Source organism: Lathamus discolor, chromosome 4, assembly GCF_037157495.1.
Source record: "Lathamus discolor isolate bLatDis1 chromosome 4, bLatDis1.hap1, whole genome shotgun sequence".
Classification (NCBI taxonomy): domain Eukaryota; kingdom Metazoa; phylum Chordata; class Aves; order Psittaciformes; family Psittacidae; genus Lathamus; species Lathamus discolor.
The window spans coordinates 11,526,652-11,545,341 of NC_088887.1; the positions used below are offsets into that span (position 1 = coordinate 11,526,652).

The 18,690-nt window shown below is 40.3% G+C and overlaps 1 protein-coding gene across 19 annotated transcripts in view; it reads left to right on the forward strand.

Annotated features, from left to right (window-relative positions):
* ZBTB20 (zinc finger and BTB domain containing 20) overlaps positions 1-18,690 on the forward strand; it is a 490,951-nt gene that overhangs the window by 166,986 nt on the left and 305,275 nt on the right. For 17 of the 19 annotated variants that reach the window (XR_010612127.1, XR_010612124.1, XR_010612125.1 and 14 more), the window contains one exon: positions 2,429-2,504. The gene's annotated coding sequence lies outside the window, so the exon portion shown is untranslated. Of the gene's footprint in view, positions 1-2,428; positions 2,505-12,850; positions 13,142-18,690 lie in introns of those variants that run through there. The other 2 variants (XR_010612129.1, XM_065676364.1) reach the window with 2 other exon arrangements.

Consider the following 18,690-nt stretch of genomic DNA (forward strand, 5'->3'; position numbering starts at 1 on the left):
TCTTTCTGAGAGTTCATTTCTTTTAATTTCTTTTAATATCGTAGCATGTGCCAGTCCACTTCCATGAGGAGAGGGACAGCTTTATCTGCAGGCACTATGCCCTGGTGCTTAACTTGCAGAGCAACCTAGATGTTGGCATTTCTTCCTTTTCCTTTCCAATCAGAAGAATGCACACAAAGCAGGAAGGACTTCAGGCTAAAACTACCAGGAAAATATACTCAAGAGCAGTTGTCAGGATGGTGCCCTGCATGGGAAAGGGGTGCTGTGCCTTTGTGCTTTGAGGGTGCAAGTGCTAGGAAATGGAGGACACAAAATTAGCTCTAGAAGAGGGCTAAATGCTTCTTCATTCTCTACAGGAAAATGGGGCTTTTGGTCAAAACTCCCTGTGAAGAAGTCCATGCATCAATTTATTCCTATTTAGGTCATTGGAATAGGGCTTCAGTGGTGCAGTCTGTATGCTGGCTCTCTATACAGGGATACATTTCACCCTCAGTGAATGCTCTTTGTTTTCTCAGTTGAGGTCAGTTTTTCATTGCATTCATTAAAAGAAATAGCTTTGGATTGCAAATACCGCTGCCCCTCTCCTTCCTTGCCAGCAAGCCAGCATTACAGTCCTGAAGATGTTAGACCAGGGATAAATTTGGGAAGGGAAAGAAATGGAAGTTCAGAGGCTGAAGCTGTTATCGCTTGTCTGGCAGTTGTGCTGTTGCCCATTTCTGATGGACTTTCCGTGTTTTTTTGCCTGGATTTCTGCGCTGTTCCTCTGTGTGTCTTACTGGATGCTAATCAGGAGAAAGTTGCTTGTTGGAAAGATTGTCTAAAGGACAAGAAATAAGTTTCTCAAATGATTCTTTCAAGAAAAGAATCTTCCAGGCCTGTAAAAAGGTTATCGTGTGGCAGCATCATCCCAGTGCCTGTGCTCTTGTTCCTTCATGCAGATGTCCAAGAAGTGGTTCTGTGTGAGATTTTCTAATTCTTGTTGTGCTGTCCACTTCTGTGCTCTCTGCTTTGCCTTCACATGACAGAGGGGGAAAAGTTACACCTAAAAACAAGTTCCTGAGCTTGTTCCTGTTTGTGGTACACATGTACGCATGAAACCTGTTTGTGTGACGGTATAGCTATTGCCTGATACAGTACATTTTATTTTCAGTATCTGTAGGGACTGACTAGGAAGGCTCCTGTAACACTGGAGTCTGAAGAACTGGATTTTTACTTGTGGGAGATCAAATAACAAATTTCACTTAGGAATTGCCCCCAGCCTGTGAGACATTCACAAATCAGTATTAAGTTCACATCCAGGATTTATTTGCAGATCTGACAGTGTGCTGCTGGTGAAGAGAACAGCTTTGACTTTGAATGGGGTAAATTGGGCATCACCTTTTTAACGTAAAATTTAAGCAAGTTTTGATTTGTTCCTTTAATGAATCATTGGTACATTGTATGTGTCTGTGTATATTGCTGTATGGTTTGTTATTACGAGGCCAAATCCTGACAACTTATTGCAGAATTGTTTTAATTTATTATTAATATTTTTTTGTTTTTCTCATTTCTCCTGGTTTTGGAGCCTTATATAATTAGCTGTAATTAAAATCACAGGTTTTAAACTCCAGTCTAACATTTAAAGTCATATTTATGGTGCAACCCCTGGAGTTTTATTGTCATTCCAACTGCATTTTGGAAAAAATAAAATCATATAAAATACTTTTTTTTTTTTTTGCATCTATTCAAATGCTTTGTCTACAGCCACCACTTCTTAATCATCTGTTTTGCACAGCAGAACGACGTTTATTTTACAAGATAAGAAACCTTTCAGTTTTATAGAGGAGCTATTTCGTATCCCTTAACAAAAGGGTGCAGGGAACCTTTTGCCTTGTGCACTTTAAACCCAGCTTTCCTCTTTCTGAACTTGTTTTTCTGTGCTCCTCCATGTAACAGTCTGAACGTGCTACAACGACTATTAAAAATATGTTGTTGGCTGGCATTATGTAAAACCATATTTTCCCTTTTGGTGCGTATGTTCTGGTCCTAGCAATGTCCTTGTTTTGCTGAAATGAACGTTCTTCCCCTCACAATCGTTGGTCTGTGATGGTGTTTTTCTGTCTTCTTTAACTGTGATGCAGCTTTTTTTTTTAATTAGTATAAGGTTGATAGTTAAAATTAAGTGGCAGAAGGCTTCTTTCCACGTTATTCAGGGATCTTTTGCTGAAGAAATATATTTTGCTACTCTCAATTGCCTTTTTCCCCTTCTTCTTTCATTGCAAACTACTCTGGGAAGAGCTTCTTTTAACAAGAAGGGCGAAAAAAAAAAAGGCTACGCTTGACTGATAATGCATTGCTTTGGATGGTGAAACATTATGAAAGTTTAATTTTTAATTAAATCTGAAATAGCAATTATAACTGAAAGAGATTTTAACCTGTTTCTTTTCAGACTGCCTGAAGTTACATTGTAGATGCTGAAATCACTGCACCTTAAAAACAAAAAGATTAAGCCGCACTGCATTCCTGTAAGTAAAAGCTTTTCCGGTACCTTTTGTCCGTACTTTTCCTCTATATGCATCCAAAGTGTTAGCACAGTAGCTGCTCTTGGATAAAGGTCAGAGTCCCCTTGAATGGGATTTAGAAGTTCAAAGGATGTTTTAGTTAAAAATTAAAACTCAGCTTACATCTTGCAGATCTTTAGTTTCAGACCCATGAATAGATCATTCTTTTCTGCTTTGTTTTGAATATTACTAGGAATAGTGTGCATCTCTGCATTTGTTGACTTACAGTTCCTGTCACTTTGTCAGTTAGGATTTCTGCACTTTGGTGCAGAAATAACAGAAAGTAGAAGATTCCTCATTGCGTAAAATACAGTTTATTCTCTTTTCCTGTTTTCATAACAAATTCTTCTCCTTTATGCACGAAAAAGCCTAACAACTTTCTGATGACATCACAGGGGATTTCAGCTGCTCTAAGGTGTAGATGAAAGCAGCAATGCCTAATTTATCTGTGCTGTGACACAACAGTCAATGTCTTGTGTCTGTCAGCAAGAAAAGTCTCTTTCTAAAAGCATAGTTATTCCATAAATGCTGATTGTACATCAGTCTGATCTACCCTTATTTAGCATCTGTTTATTGAACATATTTGGGACAGTAATTAAGATTTGGAACTTCAGTGGCTGAACAACACACACACACAAGAATTGGAAAGTAAAGTAGATTTGGATCCTGTAAAGGTAATGAAATAATATATGAATAAAAATACAGGAGCTTGTAAGTGGTGGGAAGAAATTGATTTTAGTTGGACAGTACAAAGCTATGGAATATTACAGAGCAAAGTCCATTTGTTTTCTTGTTTAAGATCAAAATGTGCGGTCTGTAATGAAATCCAGAGCCTTCTTCTAAAGTGGTACTTTTGTACTTCAGTGTTAAAATATGTTAACTATTCCATGGGGTTATTCCTCCCACCCTGTTATTCTCCCCCTTTACCCCCCTCCATTAACCTTCTTTTTCAAACTGTATTTTTATGATTTTATTTTAAACTAGCTGAAGGGTACAGTACGCTGTGGGCAGCTAATGCATGCCCCCTTCCAGTGTGGAGTGCCAAGCATGACTCAGGCAGGCAGATTGTGCCATTCTGGCTCTACTCCATTGTGTTTTTACATTACTGGCAAGGGCCATGCCATTGTGTTGTTTAAATATTGTGTATTAACTACAGGCTGTGGCCAGCGAATGGTATTTAGCATTTTCTGCTCATCGTTCCTGAATATGAGCAGCCTCCCTGGCCACCAGAGGTTAACCTTGCAATTGCAGTGGAGAGCAGAGTTGAAAACACTCATGGATTTGCTTGGTCCAGCAGCAATTTAAAAGGAGGTGTTGGGGGAAAAATGAGGGAACACTTCTGACTCTGTGAGTACAGACTATCAAAGTTGTCTTCCAATTTTGTGTGAGCAAGCAGGAGAATTTTTATTGGAAAGTGGAAGTAATTCTCTTTCCAAAGGGCAGCAGCAGAGTAAAAAGTGAATTAAGGCAAGCTCTTTGAATTCTTAGGATCCAGATGGTCAGCAAGTTCTGCATGGACGGCCCTAAGGCAAAATACCAGGTAGCAATATATGCGCCTGATGATGGTTCTGGCTGGAATGGGTTTTTCTTAGTTCAAAGGCTCTAGGCTTTGGAGGAGAAATGGATACACAAGTGTAAAACTCGTGTATAGGAAATATTCATTTTCTTTGTCAAGGGTGGCAAGCACATCAAGGCAGAGATGCTGAGCAGCTTGCTGAAGGTCCAAGTAAATCAGTGGTCAAACTGGAAATGGACTGTGGGATCACGACTCCCATCTGTTCTGTTCTGCCTAGTTCTTTTTTACATTCCATGAAGTAAAGGTCCCAAGTCTCTAATCTTTGAGTTTCTTGTGTCATACAGCTTGTCACTAGAACACAGAAGTAAAAGGCGGGAGAACTCTTACGTATGCACATGTATGCTGTAACATAAGGATGTGATTCTTGCTATACCTTGTCCGTGTAACTAGTAACTTGGCACAATAAAAATAGGGTACCTTTTTTGAAGAGGAAAGTATACTTTAAGAATTTCCTTTGTTTCCTATATAAGTTTACTGTGGTCAGATCTTTCTAATAGTAAGATCTTTATTGAAGTGAACTTCCCAGCATGGCTTTCCTGTATTAACCCCAAAACAGCAAGAAGAAAAGGCAAGCCATGCTTTTGTAGTTTTCTGGGGGATGTTTTCTGAATTGTCTTTTTTTAATGCAAGGTGAAAAACTTGCTTTAGGGTAGGGATGTACCTAAAGCAACTGATTAATGTAAGATAGGCCAAATTTTTGGCTACTATAAAAATATGCTTGACTTGATACATGACATTAGAAGAAAGTATAGGTTCGTGACGTGTGAGTATCTGGCAGGCAGTTGCATAAAAACACAGCCTTTTAAATGCAGTGCAGGCATGCTCTTACTGGGAAATATCTGTGGGCTGGGTTCCTGCTATGCTGGGTGTCCTGGCCGTATTTTCACTATACTAAAGTTTCGTAGCTTAATAGGCAAGTAGATGCATTGAGGTCCATGGGACTACTCAAATACTTAACTTTAAGGATGTGGTTAAGTACTTTGCTGTTTGTGACAAACCCCAAATAGGATTAAGTCAAGCATGAGGCATTACCTTTTCTCACTTTCAACATTGGCTTGATTTTGGAATGGGACTATGACAGCATATTGTGTGTGAAAGAAAAAGATTCTGTGCACGCAACCTGATGAAAACCTGTAGAAGAGATGCACTGGATGTGCTTTCAAAGCAGTGGTTTTAGTTACATTGCCATCAGCTATGGCCAATAAGGAACATAGGATACATTAGTTTGGTTCAAAAAAGGGTTTGTCAAGGTTTCAGCCTCATGCAGCCTTACAATCTGATTACTGAGCAAGAGATCCGGTGCCCTGATCTTAATAGGTGCTGGCTCATTAGAGTGGCATTGGACAAGCTGTTTCACTTCCTTGTGCCTTGTTCAGCAGATCACTTTCTCAGTCTGGTTCAAACTGATACAGCTCTGTGAACATTACAGAGTTTGTGTTTGCAAAGCTGTTAGAGGAGAAATAGTAACCATTGTTGTTATTATTAATAAGTATATTGTGTAGACAAATCATGTGAGGTGGAGATACAGCTACTCATGGGGGTGATCTTTCACAACTCACTTGTGCCTTTGTTTAATTCCATCACTCAAAGATATCAAGGCCAACTCCAATTTACAGAAGTATTTCTCATGTCAGTCTCCCCGCTGTTGAGTATTTTATTGTTCGTGTTCTCTCTGTTCTACTTTCCTCATGCTGAATTAACCTTGCGTACCAAACTTTATTCCCCTTTTTCTGTATTATTCAGCAGAACCATTTGTGTAGCCTCCAAATTGCAGACAGCAAATTCATTTTGTCTAGTGATTGTTTGCTGATGATGTATGAAACAGACAGAAGACAGTTTGAATTTTCATAAGTTCAATTGAGCTTGCAGGCATAAGGGAAGGAACGGGCAGAACCCAAGTCGATGTGACATGGTAAGCTGGCATCCCAGAGTGCACGCTGCATGTGTAGCGTCAGGATGTCAGGGTTGAGAAGGGCTTCGTCCGTCACAGTAGTGCTTTTACATGAAGGAAGAGTTTTGCAGCAACAAACAAGCTACCCTACCCCATGTTCTTTGCAGTGCAAGAATCCTTGCAGTTCCTGATGGATACGGAATCACAGAATCACAGAATCCCAAGGGTTGGAAGGGACCTCAAAAGATCATCTAATCCAACCCCCCTGCAAGAGCAGGGTAACCTACAGTACATCACACAGGAACTTGTCCAGGCGGGCCTTGAATATCTCCAGTGTAGGAGACTCCACAACCCCCCTGGGCAACCTGTTCCAGTGCTCTGTCACTCTTACAGTAAAGAAGTTCTTCCTGATGTTAACGTGGAACTTCCTATGCTCCAGTTTACACCCATTGCCCCTTGTCCTATCACTGGATATCACTGAAAAAAGCCTAGCTCCATCATCCTGACACCTACCCTTCACATATTTGTAAACATTGATGAGGTCACCCCTCAGTCTCCTCTTCTCCAAGCTAAAGAGACCCAGCTCCCTCAGCCTCTCCTCATAAGGGAGATGTTCCACTCCCTTAATCATCTTTGTGGCTCTGCGCTGGACTCCTTCAAGCAATTCCCTGTCCCTCCTGTAACTTGCTGTTTTAACTAGAATTTGCGTCTAAGATGGGCTTTGAGCCTTGCAGATTCCCAGTTCCTACTCCTCTGACAAAATGTAAACCCTCAATAGTTTGCTAAGCTGTTCTGGGGTTTGGGTTTTTTTTTTCATGTAGAGGATAGTAGCTTGTAGAAGCTATGCTGGAGAAGACGTGCAAATGTGAAATGAGTATGGAAGTGTGTTTCCTTTGAACAAAGATCAATGTCTTGGGGCTGACTGTCACTGAGGAATTGTGATAGCACTTACAAAGAGAATTAATTTTGCCTTTTCCCCTTCCTATACTGAGGCATTAATCCAGAAACTCAGGGGGATAAATTCTGCCCTGATTTCTACCTGTGAAACCCCAGTGGAAATGTGGAGAGGTCAGAACTGTTTGTCAAGGCAGAAACTGGCCTGGTGGTAAAACTGTTGAGAAAGCAGAAACTGCTTGATTGTTACCTGGCCCCAGGGCAAGAGGATAGGTAGGAGCCCTATGTGGCATTATATGCTTCTGGAAGTGTTGCTTTTGTTGTATGTTAAGGAGAATATGAAAAAAATATTCCAGTGAGTGAAAAGTTATAATCAGGAGCTCAGTGATTAATTGTTCTTCATATCCACTGGGAGAAAGACCTAAAGAAATCAGTTCAATGAGCAGTAAAAATTACCAAGTTACATATTAAGAACCATGTTCTGACTGTATCGGTTGTATAGCACTGGGACGCACAACCTGTAGGTACTGTGGATGCAGGGGAGGTTTCTTTTCTAAGGAATGGCTTGAAAAAACATCTCTCAGGGTGTGCTAGAACTTGCTGTAAGGCAGACGACCAGCCCGGATGGGTTCTGCTGCTCCCTGGCGTTTCTCTGATTCAGCGTACCGTTTGGGAATGTTGGTATGTGGCTAATACATTCCTGATTAATAAAGCTTAATGTTCCCGAAAGTTCCCCAGGGTTCTCATTTTTCCATCTTCTCATAACTGAAACCATACTGTCTCTTCAAAGATTTCATTGGGCTGCCAGCGTTTTGCTTTGACCCTTCTTTTTTTAGAGGAGGACAGGGGAGGGAGTCATATAGACACCGAAGGACAGATTTTCAGCCGCGGTGAGTCTGCATGGTTTCTCTCCAGTCAGGGTACAAATGCTGATCTGTTTCAGCCTGGTTTTTAAAATCTGGATGAATGGAGACACTCCAGGTATTGCCTTGATGCAAAGGCCTCTGACACAGATCATGGAGACAGCTGAAAGTTGCAAATAGGATGGATGATCAGAGGAAATACGTAATGAAGCTGGAGTAGAGCTTGCTACAAAAAGGTAAATGTCTCAGGACTTTGGGAGCTTTGTTAATTGTCTCTGTTTTCTGATGGTTGTCTCTGCTTTCTGTATTTTCCTGTAAACATCCTTAAGAGATGTTTTCACTTAATGAAACTGCGAATCTCAAAGAGCACTTGGACAGCTTGAAATTTTTGATAGTTCTCAGGTTGGTTTTAATCAGTCCCATTCCCAACTTAGCACAAAAAAGAGCTGGTTGTTATTAAGTCCCTTGTGCTTTTTTGTTTTCTTGCAAATGTTTAAGGTTTGGGGTTTATTTTAGGAGGTGTATGGGGCTTTATTCGTTGTTGTAGGTTTGTATGTTAAGGGCATCAGTTCTGGTGTACAAATGGGTAGAGTCCTGACCTTTTTCATAGGTGGCAGCTCTTGTTTTTGCAGAATAGTGGCCACAACAGATGAAGATAGGAAAATGGCTCTCCAGTGTCTGGTTGCTTTAGTACAGAAAGAAGTACGGGCTGTGATTCACTCGTATTAAAAAGGCATGGGAGTATTAGCATTGATTCCCTGAGCAGCACTACTTTAGTAAGTTATGAAACACTTGAACGTTTCAGCACCTGAGGATATTATGGTGAAAGCAGAAAATCTTTCAATCTGTTTATCAAAGCATTTGCTGGTCTATTTCAAAATAAAACAAAGCCTTAGTATTACTGAGCAAGGAAAGTTACCTTAAACCAGAGATGTCATCAGATGAGCTGTGAAAGGAAAAAAGGCAACACAGACCTGACCTTTTCCAAGCTTTGGTACTCTTGATTTTATCCTATCTGAAATGAAATTCTTCAGCTAAACCAGTGTATAATGGGAGGGACTCCACAGAAAGGCATTGTGGTTATTCTATATTTACATCAGTGTCCCTGAGGACACTCTCACTGAATCATTTCAAATTCCAGAGTCTGGTGCAGGGCAGTGTGATGAATGTAAGTTACCCAAACTTTCTGGTGTGTTTTCTTCATTAGCATAAGTGGTCTAGCTTTGAATTTTACTATAGAGGATCTGGTTCTTATTGCCCTCTTTCCCGTCATTGCCCCTGCATCTAGATAATAGATTAGAAGAGATTTTAATCTCAGTTGTGTCAAAATTGGTCTGTTGTTTTCAACAGTTTCCACTGGCACGAGAGAGATCAGAATATTTGCTTTGTTTTATTTCATTTTTTAATAAATCATCTACAGAGCTGCACTGCTGACACGTCTGTGACTGGTGCCAGTGCACGATCTGCAGGGCCTTTCGAAGCCTGACAAGAATGCTGTCCTTCAAATATGTTTTTTAACAGCCCTGTATTTCCTCATGACAAAGGAATTCCTCCATCATCTTTTGTTCTGTGTATGCGTCCTCATTCTATAGTGTTTTGGTTTAAAAGGACCTAGTTCTTGCTCCTTGATTCCTTCTCTTATACCTCTATCCTTTAAGAGCTGGCAGCAAGATAGCTGAATTGGAGATAGTGAGCACTTGGCAGATTGGTCTGTGCGATTAAAGGCCATTGGAAAAGTGTTTGGCTTTGCAACGTGTTTTGGTGTTAGTAATAACTGAAGGCACCTCTGACTCAGAACTTGCATTAAGAAATATTTTGAGCCCATTGCTTTCCCTGCCAGATTCTTTCTATTTTCTTTCTTTCCTTTTCTTTTTTTAAAGTTGTCTTCATAATGTTTCAATAGAAGTTTCATTCTAGTTCATTTGAAGTTTTGAATAATGAAAATCTTTTGTGAAATGGAAGAGTGTCATCTCATCTCTTTCAAGACTGGCAATAAGTAATTGAGAATCCTGTGACTCTTAGCAGCGGAACCATTTCAAGGAATTAGGTATACATTTCCCAGCAGTAATGATGGCAGTTGTGTGCCAGATCACTGCATGTCCTCTCTGAAGGTGAACGGGTTTAGGTCATGAGCCTGCAGTCCCAGTTCATTTAGGTAGGGTATAGTGGCATGGTTCCTGTGTATATATTTGCACAATCAGACCATCGATAGGGAAATCTGCTGAGCATTAGAGTTTGAGGCAGACAGCTGAATTCTCCTCCCGGTTTCTTTTTTCCATTCAGTAGGGTTTCGATTGAGGAGGATAATCTGTTCTGTTCTGTCTCTTGCCCTGTTTTGATACACAACTAACCTTCTTATTTCTGAGTCTCTGCCGCTTCTTCAGAACAAGCGATACTGGATTCCTGAAGCAAACAACTATGAAATGATCACCCTCAGGGGCAAACTTAGTGTGTCAATGACAGCTTTTGTCTGGATGCAGTTAACAACTAGAGGGAAATTCTATCAGTCGAGGCATCACACAAGCCTGAGGAATGCAGAGAGGATGCTGGGGGACCCAGATATCAGGTGACCAAGTGGGTATAGAACTGCGTTTGTGTATAAACTGATGAGGGCTACATCTGCCCTCATTCTGATCAGGCTTGACATTCAAGAAGACATTTGTTTGCCATGCCAAACTCCAGTTTGCTTTACCAGTCTTTGTTATGCTGTGGTGGTCTCTGTGTGAGGTGTGTGTGTGCTGAGACACGTGGCTCTAGAGCTGCACTGAAGAAAACGTTCAGATATTAGTACAATGTTAGATATCTAGCAATTATTTAGTGTCCTCAGGATTATCAGACATGGTCTCCTGCCCTGTCCAGGGAGCTGTCCTTTAGCAAGAGTACAGGAGATGGTGATCAGAAGTAGAGGCAGCCAGAGGGGCAGCTCTAGAGGCTAAAGCCTCTGTGATACTTCCATGGACGGGATTTCTTACTAGTAAGAAACCCAGGCAGGATCTTTTCCTTAATGTAATCATTAGTGTCCCAGAGCATTCCAAATGTGCCAGGTACATTTTCCTTTTTATGAAATTATCAGCTGTTAAAATACATTTCCTATCCCCCTATAGAATTTGACTTGCAGCAGCACAAGATAGACATAGATTTCCCATGCCTTATGATGGTAGAAAACATGTCGGATGTCCCTGCATTGTCACACTGTCAGGGGCACAGTTTATATGTGATTATCTTTATTATGTTTTAATTACATTTAAAAGCATTTAATTTCTGAAAATCTCTTACGCTGTCTCTGTCATAATGTTTAGAGTATATCTATACCATATTGTAGTTATTCTTTAAGCTGCCTTACACCCTTTAAAAAAAAAAACTTGTAAAAGAAATACACTGTATACCAAAATAGATGTTCCTTATTTAATGCTCAACTAATTTTTAAAGCTGCATTGTGATTAATCATGGTTGCGCTGGTTGAACTTCAGAAAGGGTAATAGACTTCTCCTCCTGCTTTTTCTGAGTTGAGATGGTAGGAAACCGGAATACCCATGTTGTGAAGCACTGAGTCTCACTTTTGCTGGTGCCAGTACTTCATCGCAGTGTCTGAATGGGCATAGGACTTTGCCTGTAACTCCCCTCTGCTGCTTCCTAGAGCTGGCAACTTAGGGCTATTGAACTCAGTGAAATTAAGGGCTGCAGGTAAAAGTTGTGACAAAGCAAGTTTTCTTTGTAGGTTATGCAAGCATGATATCATGCGCAGTCCCTGCCAGAACTCTACACACCATTTCTGTATTAAGTGCTGCCATTTTCTGGTCACTTCTTTTAGAAGAGTAGAGATATACATAAGTATGAAATCCTGGCCCCAGTAAAGTCAGTGAGATTCTTCCACATTCCTTTCAGTGAAGCCCGGTTGTATTGCAAATACATGTGCTTGAGCTGCCCCTTTACATAGGGTGGGTTATGGTATGCCTGGTGCATTTACATGTATATTTCTGTTCCCACCTCTGCAGCAGTGTTGTTATGTCAGCCTCAAAGTACAGGAGGAACTGCAGGACTTCTCTGAGTTGATACAGGGGGAAAGGATGTACAATGGGAAAATAAATACATTGTGCTTTCTTTAGAGAGTTGTTTTTTTGAAACAACCAAATTTACTCTGTTTTAATATTAAAGTGACATAAAAGTCGTCATATGCACAGTTTTCCCAGCAGTGGTTGAATGAAATATTTGGTTTTAATCTCCTAATTTTACGTGGGTTTGAGTTCTTTTGTGAAAGTTTATATGACTATTGGTTAGAAATCATTCCCCTCTCCATTTTATCTAACCCAGTTTTAATACTGGCTTACAAAACAGTTTGTTCTTCTGAGAAGCTGTCAAATTTAGTAGGTGGTTCAAACAAATCGGTCCTCTGTTGGACTGGGGTTGGGCTCTTGTTTGCACTGAAACCAGGTGTAAAATTCCCAGTCTCTGTGTCTCATTTTGGCTTTTCTGCTGCAGCCCTGATGCATAAATGAAAGGTCCTATGTTGAGAGCTTTCAGAATTGAGTCTGTATTTGGCCTGTATTTGTTTGTCCTGGGCTCAGCATTGCTTAAATGTAGAAAAATAAAAGGATAATGGAACTTATTCTGCACACTGGAAATCTCAGTCTTCTCACTCAAAGCTAGGTCAAATAATCTGTGTATTTGCAAGTCTTGCACTAATTCATTTGGCTAAATGGGCAATAATGGATGAATATTAAAGATGGGTGGTACCAATGCCCTTTAAAGCTGGGCCTCCATTTACTTTAGTGGGATTTGCACCGGTATCAGTGCTTGGAATGTCAGGTTTTGTGTCTTTCAACATTTTGCTGATACAACAGTATAGTTAAAATTCTGCCCTAGTCCATTCGTAATGACTGCATCTTTAGGATGCTTAGGTTTTAGTAAGATATTGATGGTGTGATAAGAAAAGGTAAGAGGCTAAACAAAATATCCTAAGGCAAATCTTGCCTAACACAAATTATAGGCAAAGGTGTCGCATATAATGGCATCCTCCATGCTGCTTTGTTTCCTGTGTCTGCTCAGTTTATTAGTCCAAACTAAAATGTACTCTTTTGCCCAGCAGATCTAGACCAGTAGAGAGGAAAACAAACTGTTTCCTCTCACCTCCCTGCTCTCCTCACTGCATAGCTACGATCCCAGTTGTCTTGTCAAAGAGAAGATTTTATGGGAAAAAGCTAACATGTCAGCACAATAACTTCAGAACAAAGCTCATGCCTCAGGACTTGGTGTAGCACAGAAGGTCTTATTTTACCTCTAGGCCCTGTACAAACAGAAATGCCTTGAACAGTGAGCCAGCGAAATGTGAAATTAAACAGGGGCAAATGTACATTTATTTTATGTATAGTCACACAAATCGGAGACATCATTTTTTCCTTGGAAATGACTGTTTCAGTAAAAGCAAAATTACAGCAATTAAAAACATAAGGAGGAAAAATAATAGTATTGATTTGGGTTTGTGTGGTTTTGTTATTTTTTCGCTTCATTTCGCGATGCGTAAGTAGCAATTCATGTCTTGCTGCACGTCAATCTGTTTGTTAAACTCCAGAAGGGACTTAGGTTTAGGAAAGGTGGAGGTGAAGCGCTAAGCTAATGCTTAGTGACTTTTTTCATTGCACAAAACACTGCTAGTTTTTCTACAGTGAAATAATGCAAATGTAGAAATAGAAAAGAATGGAAGAGCTTACTTGAAAATTCTTATACACTGAACTTTCAAAACAAATTTATTTTTGGCTTTTTAATTATGTGGGAAGGTTCAGTATCACTTCTTTATGAATTCTGACTTTGAAAGCAAATGAGAAGTCAAATTTCTGCCTTTACATGTAGCTCAGAAATGCCACAAAAGGCCTGGTAGCTCTCTAGCAAAAGTAATGGATTGCCTTAACTTTGAACTCTGAGGCACAAGAAAAAAGATCTGGGATCTGTTGCTTTTTGAAATTCTACAGGGATGAATTGTGTGCTCTTTGCAGTGCTGCAAGCTGCTTTTCTCTCTCTAACTTTCTCTGTATTCTTCCACCATTATTCTTGTGTCTAGGTACATCTAATTCTTTGTTTTCTCTTGGGTCTTGAATAGACGAATTAAGGTGACAACCTCCCTTTTTGCTGACAAAGGCCACTATAATAGATGAGTATATGCTGTGGCTGCCAGGAGGAATGACTGTTTTGTGGACAGATATTGTTGTAGACAGAAGTATTGATTGGGTTTCATTGTAATAAGCATTGCCAGATGTTATCTCAGTGTGCACTGTTTGCATTAGTAAATAAATAAATCCTCCAGAGCACAATTATTTCCTATAAAGCTTTTTTCATAAGTTTACTATTGTCTCCTTTTATATGCCTAAAGTGAACTTCCTCTGCTTTCTGTACAGCTTGAGTAACTAAGTGGGACATGTGAAACTAATTGTAAAATTCAAATCCTGCTCTAGATACCATGTCAAGACCAAATCTGTCATGTGTATGTGATGCCGTCTTCCCTTTGGGTATTCTTTCTTCGTACGAGACTTTCTCCTGTAGGAAGTATCTGAACATGGTTGGGTGGTTTTTTTCCACTATCCATACTGGTGAACATGGCAACATCACAGTAAACGTGTCCTCTGACTCTTGGTAAAGGCTTGTGTGTCACTTGGTGCACAAAATGATGATCAGATTCCAGCATGTGTGTAGTCACTAAAGATGATGGTTAAATGCCTGTGTTTGCAAGCCCAGCATGTCAGGTATCAAGTAAATTAAACCAGTTCTGCATAAGGATCTGAGCTCCCATGCAGACCGAGGATAAAAGTCCAGATTCACTGATCAAACCCCAAAAAACGTATCGCATCGATGTGAAAAGCACACCAGTGCACAGCACATCATCACAGTGCTCAGCATGTCGGTGTGGACCTGTGTGTAGCTCCTGCGTCTCGGTTTGGCTAGTGCTTCGTCTTTCCTTGCAATAGGCAAGGCAGATTGAAGCATGCTTAAGTTGAGTTCTCTTCAGTCCCTGGGGGTACCAGCCCTCCCAGAAACACTAAGTAAGTTCACAAGTGGTTTTTTGAAGTGTAGTCAGTGTCCATAAAAATTCTTGTTAAATGAGAGCTGAAATGGTCTACTGGGCATTCTGAAAATGATTTATTTCTGTTTTCAGTGAAGCCGTACCTATTTCACTGGAGTAGTGGTTCCATGCTCTGCTGGACTAAACCAGCAGAGACATGATTTTGAGTCATGTGTGCTGAACACTGGCTTCCACAAGATTGGTTCCTTTGGCAAGTTGGCTTATTCCAGACTCTCCCTTAAACGTACTTAAAACAATTTCCAAGGTTTAGAAAGATGCAATGTTTATTTGAGGTCTCCGCATTATTAACCATACAACTCCTAAATTAAATCATCGTTCTCTGTTTCAGATCCTAAGTTTAAATTCATACTAAAGATGCATTTTTTTCCCCAAAATTCTTAGTAGTTTTACTAGCTATTGTTTGTCAGTTTCTTCCAGTTTGTCAGCTGAATTTAACTGTACTTATTCTATCTACTTAGCTGCACTTAGAATTTTTTTTATACATTTTATTGGAATTTGCTGTGATTGAAGCATTTACACATATGTATTTACTTGTAAAGGCTGCCCTTTCTTAAAAACTTTCATTTTGGACAAAGGCCATCAAACCCATAAGTGTTCATTTTTCATTTGTTTGTGTCTTCCCTTTTCTTCTCCTTGGCAAATAGGGAAAAGAAGAAGAAATTAATGATGAACAAAGGAAGGGGTAAATGTCTGACCTTCTCACCAGCTTTTTCTTGTTGTACACATGAATTCTTCCAGTGGCATGTCTGGAAACTTTGAAGAGAGAACTAGTTGCTTCCTGATTTTGATCCTTGTATAAAAGTAGGAATACTTGGCCATTTAAAATGCAGCTCTATTCCTCATCTGTTTGAATAGCCAAGTGCACGTCCAAGCAACAGACACTGAAGGAACAATTTCAGGTTGCATGCAAACGTGGCTCTTCAGCTGTGCATTTTTTCCTGTTTCTAAGGAATAAAGATCACAAGTGTGGAATGAAACATAACGGAGAGGCACCGGAGTGCAGATCCGAAGGTGGAATTTGCATTGGCTGCACTTCAGCACAGATGGTGGAAAAACTTTAATCTACTCTTGGGTCCTGAGACCTTTACCCCACTCAGGTTAGCAAATGTGTCTAAGGGAGGAAGGTGGAATAGGTAATTCCCAAGTGATTTTAATGATTCATGCTTCCTAAAAGAAGCAGCCATGGGAAATACACCTCAGTATCGCTGTTTTGTTGTATGCCATAGGGTGTTTAGTGGAATAGCTTTGTTACTCAGTCGTGTCCCAAATAAAATAAAAAGTGCAGCTCAGCCCTCCTCAGGTTTGGTCTTCTGCAAAGTTAAATGAGTCAGTTGTTCCTCTTACCTAGGCAGCAAAAACGGACCCAAGAGTGACCAAAGCCTGCAGTTGCTCCATGTCCCTTTTGATTTTAAGGGGTAAGGAGCGCATGGTCTTGCTACTTTTTCCTCAGGAGCAATGATGGAAAACCTTTGCTTTATTCTCCTCTCCTCCTGCCCTCCCTGTCTCTCAGCTCTCAAGTGAAACAGGCACACCATAAGACACCTTCTGGTTTTGGGGATGGTTAGGACTGCTGAAGTCTTGGAGAACTAGTTCATGGACAGAGTCTTGGGTGATGTGGTTTAGTGCCAGAGGTGTTAGGGCAGAGGTGTCCCTGCCCATGGCAGGGAGGTTGGAACTAGATGATCTTAAGGTCCATTCCAACTCTAACTGTTCTGTGATCTATGTTTTGGGTAAATACTGCAGTCCCTAGCTAATGTGACTACAGGTAGGTTGCTTTGTTTTGTGTTTGGTCGGTAGATACATACATGTTTCCCTGTGCTCCACATATGTATGAACCAGCTCTGGTTTCAATGATCAGTTCCCAGGATAAGGTGGGAAGTCTTTCTCCAGGACCAGTTTGGTTTTTGGCATCTCCTCTGTTACTGTGTGCAGTGATGCCAGTTAATGCTCATTGAGGCAGTGGATTTGCGATTCTGGTTCTTGGCCTGAAGTGGATTGAGATTCATAAAAAATAATCTCAAATTACAAAGCCACCATGGGAGGCTTATAGCTTCTGTGACTATCTCACTTGGGCTAGATTTGAATCAGCAATCAGGAGGTGAATGGTTTTGTTCTTATCCCACTGCCAATTTCCTGAGCTAACATAAACCGAGTGTGTGTTGCAAAACTTTATTTTCCGATTGAATGCATCCATCCTTTAAAAGCAGGTTAAAAAATAAGAGACAAAATGTAAAGGAAATGTAACATCCAAAAAAATAAGGAACAGTGCTCAGGACTTTAAAATATATGTAAACATCAGCTCCTGCCAAGTTAGTCATTACTAAGAGTTGTTAACACGGGGGATTGATTGAGAGAATGATTGTTGCTGTAGAATGATGATTTAATAAGAGAAAATCTGATAGATTTGACATGCTACATAAAATGTGCAGAACGGTTTTTCTTCGGTAAATTGCAACTTTCGTTTGAACCCCTTGCAGCCGTGTTTGTTCTGTACCTTGCCACATTCCCCTTACTCCCTGTTATTCTTCATTGCTAGAAATCATTAGTATTCACCATTGTTACACGACACCCACAAAAACATCCTCACACCCCATTTTCCTTCTCCTTTTGCCTTCTCTCACCCCTTTGCCTGATCTGTTCTGCACTCACCTAGCACCTGTGGTGTTAGTAGAGCATTCCAAAATGCCCTGCACCCTGTTTTGGAAAGATGGCTACCAAGAGCTTGGTTTTATTTGCTCTTCTCTAGCATTTTCTCCATATGCAACTACACCTCACTGTTCTGTCTGATTATTATTTATCCATTGCTTAGTTCTAACAACATGCTTGATGCTTTTGAAGCCAGAAAATGAAGGCTGTTTCAGCGCAAGGAAGTTTTTGTACAGGACAAATAGATGAGACAGCCCTTCTATTGTTCCCATCTTCACTGATGAGCTGTACATTGTCCTTGCATTTTTCAGTGATAATTTATGAGGTTGGGTTGGGTTGTTTTTTTTTTTTTTTTTTTGGCCTAAATCTGAAATGCCCAGTGCCTCTGTGAAGATCCTAAAGCAAATGTTGTCAGTGTGCTTGGTCTTTTGTAAAGCCTAGCAGTTCATGCAGGGATCATGCCCAGGTAATAGTAATCACCATGACCTGAGCTGTGGCTGGGCCTTTTTACTGCACATAGGGTATGCTGGTGTCAGAGGCTGTGCTACAAACAGGCTGCTTGCTTTGGAAAAATGTGGGGCTAGCCTTGGTACTTGTGCTCTATGAATAATAATAATAAAAAACAATCCTAGAGTCTGATTACAACAAATAAATTCCATAACACCCTCTGCACTATATCTGTTTTTGTGCCAAAGAGCATAACATTAAATGACTGAGAACAACAGCAATTCAAAACAACAGCACACAATAGTGTAATTGGACCCTAAGCACATAAAAATAATGGTTTAAAAGAAAGAAAAATAAGGCAAAAATGGGACCATGGACTGGCATCAGGGACGGTGTCATGAAACTGTGGTAAGATGCATGAGCCTAGTAGAAAGAAAAAGAGAAGGGGGTGGGGGGGTGAGTTACTTATGAATCAGTACAACTGTGCTTTGTTCTGCATGAGTGTTTTAATAGAGCAAGTGTAATATAAGGATCAGGTGGGCTCGTGGGAATGGAACAAAAGGTTTTGTAAAATTAAAGCAAAATAATTATAGCTCTAGGTGTAGAGTGAGCACACTCCAGCAGTTGATAGCAGGAACCTGCTCAGAATGGAGAAGGGAGGAGGGAGAAAGATGCAGTTAGAAAGGGTTTTTGGTTTGGTGTTTTTCATACATATGTGTATGCACATGCACATACATACACGTGCATATATAATAGGTGGA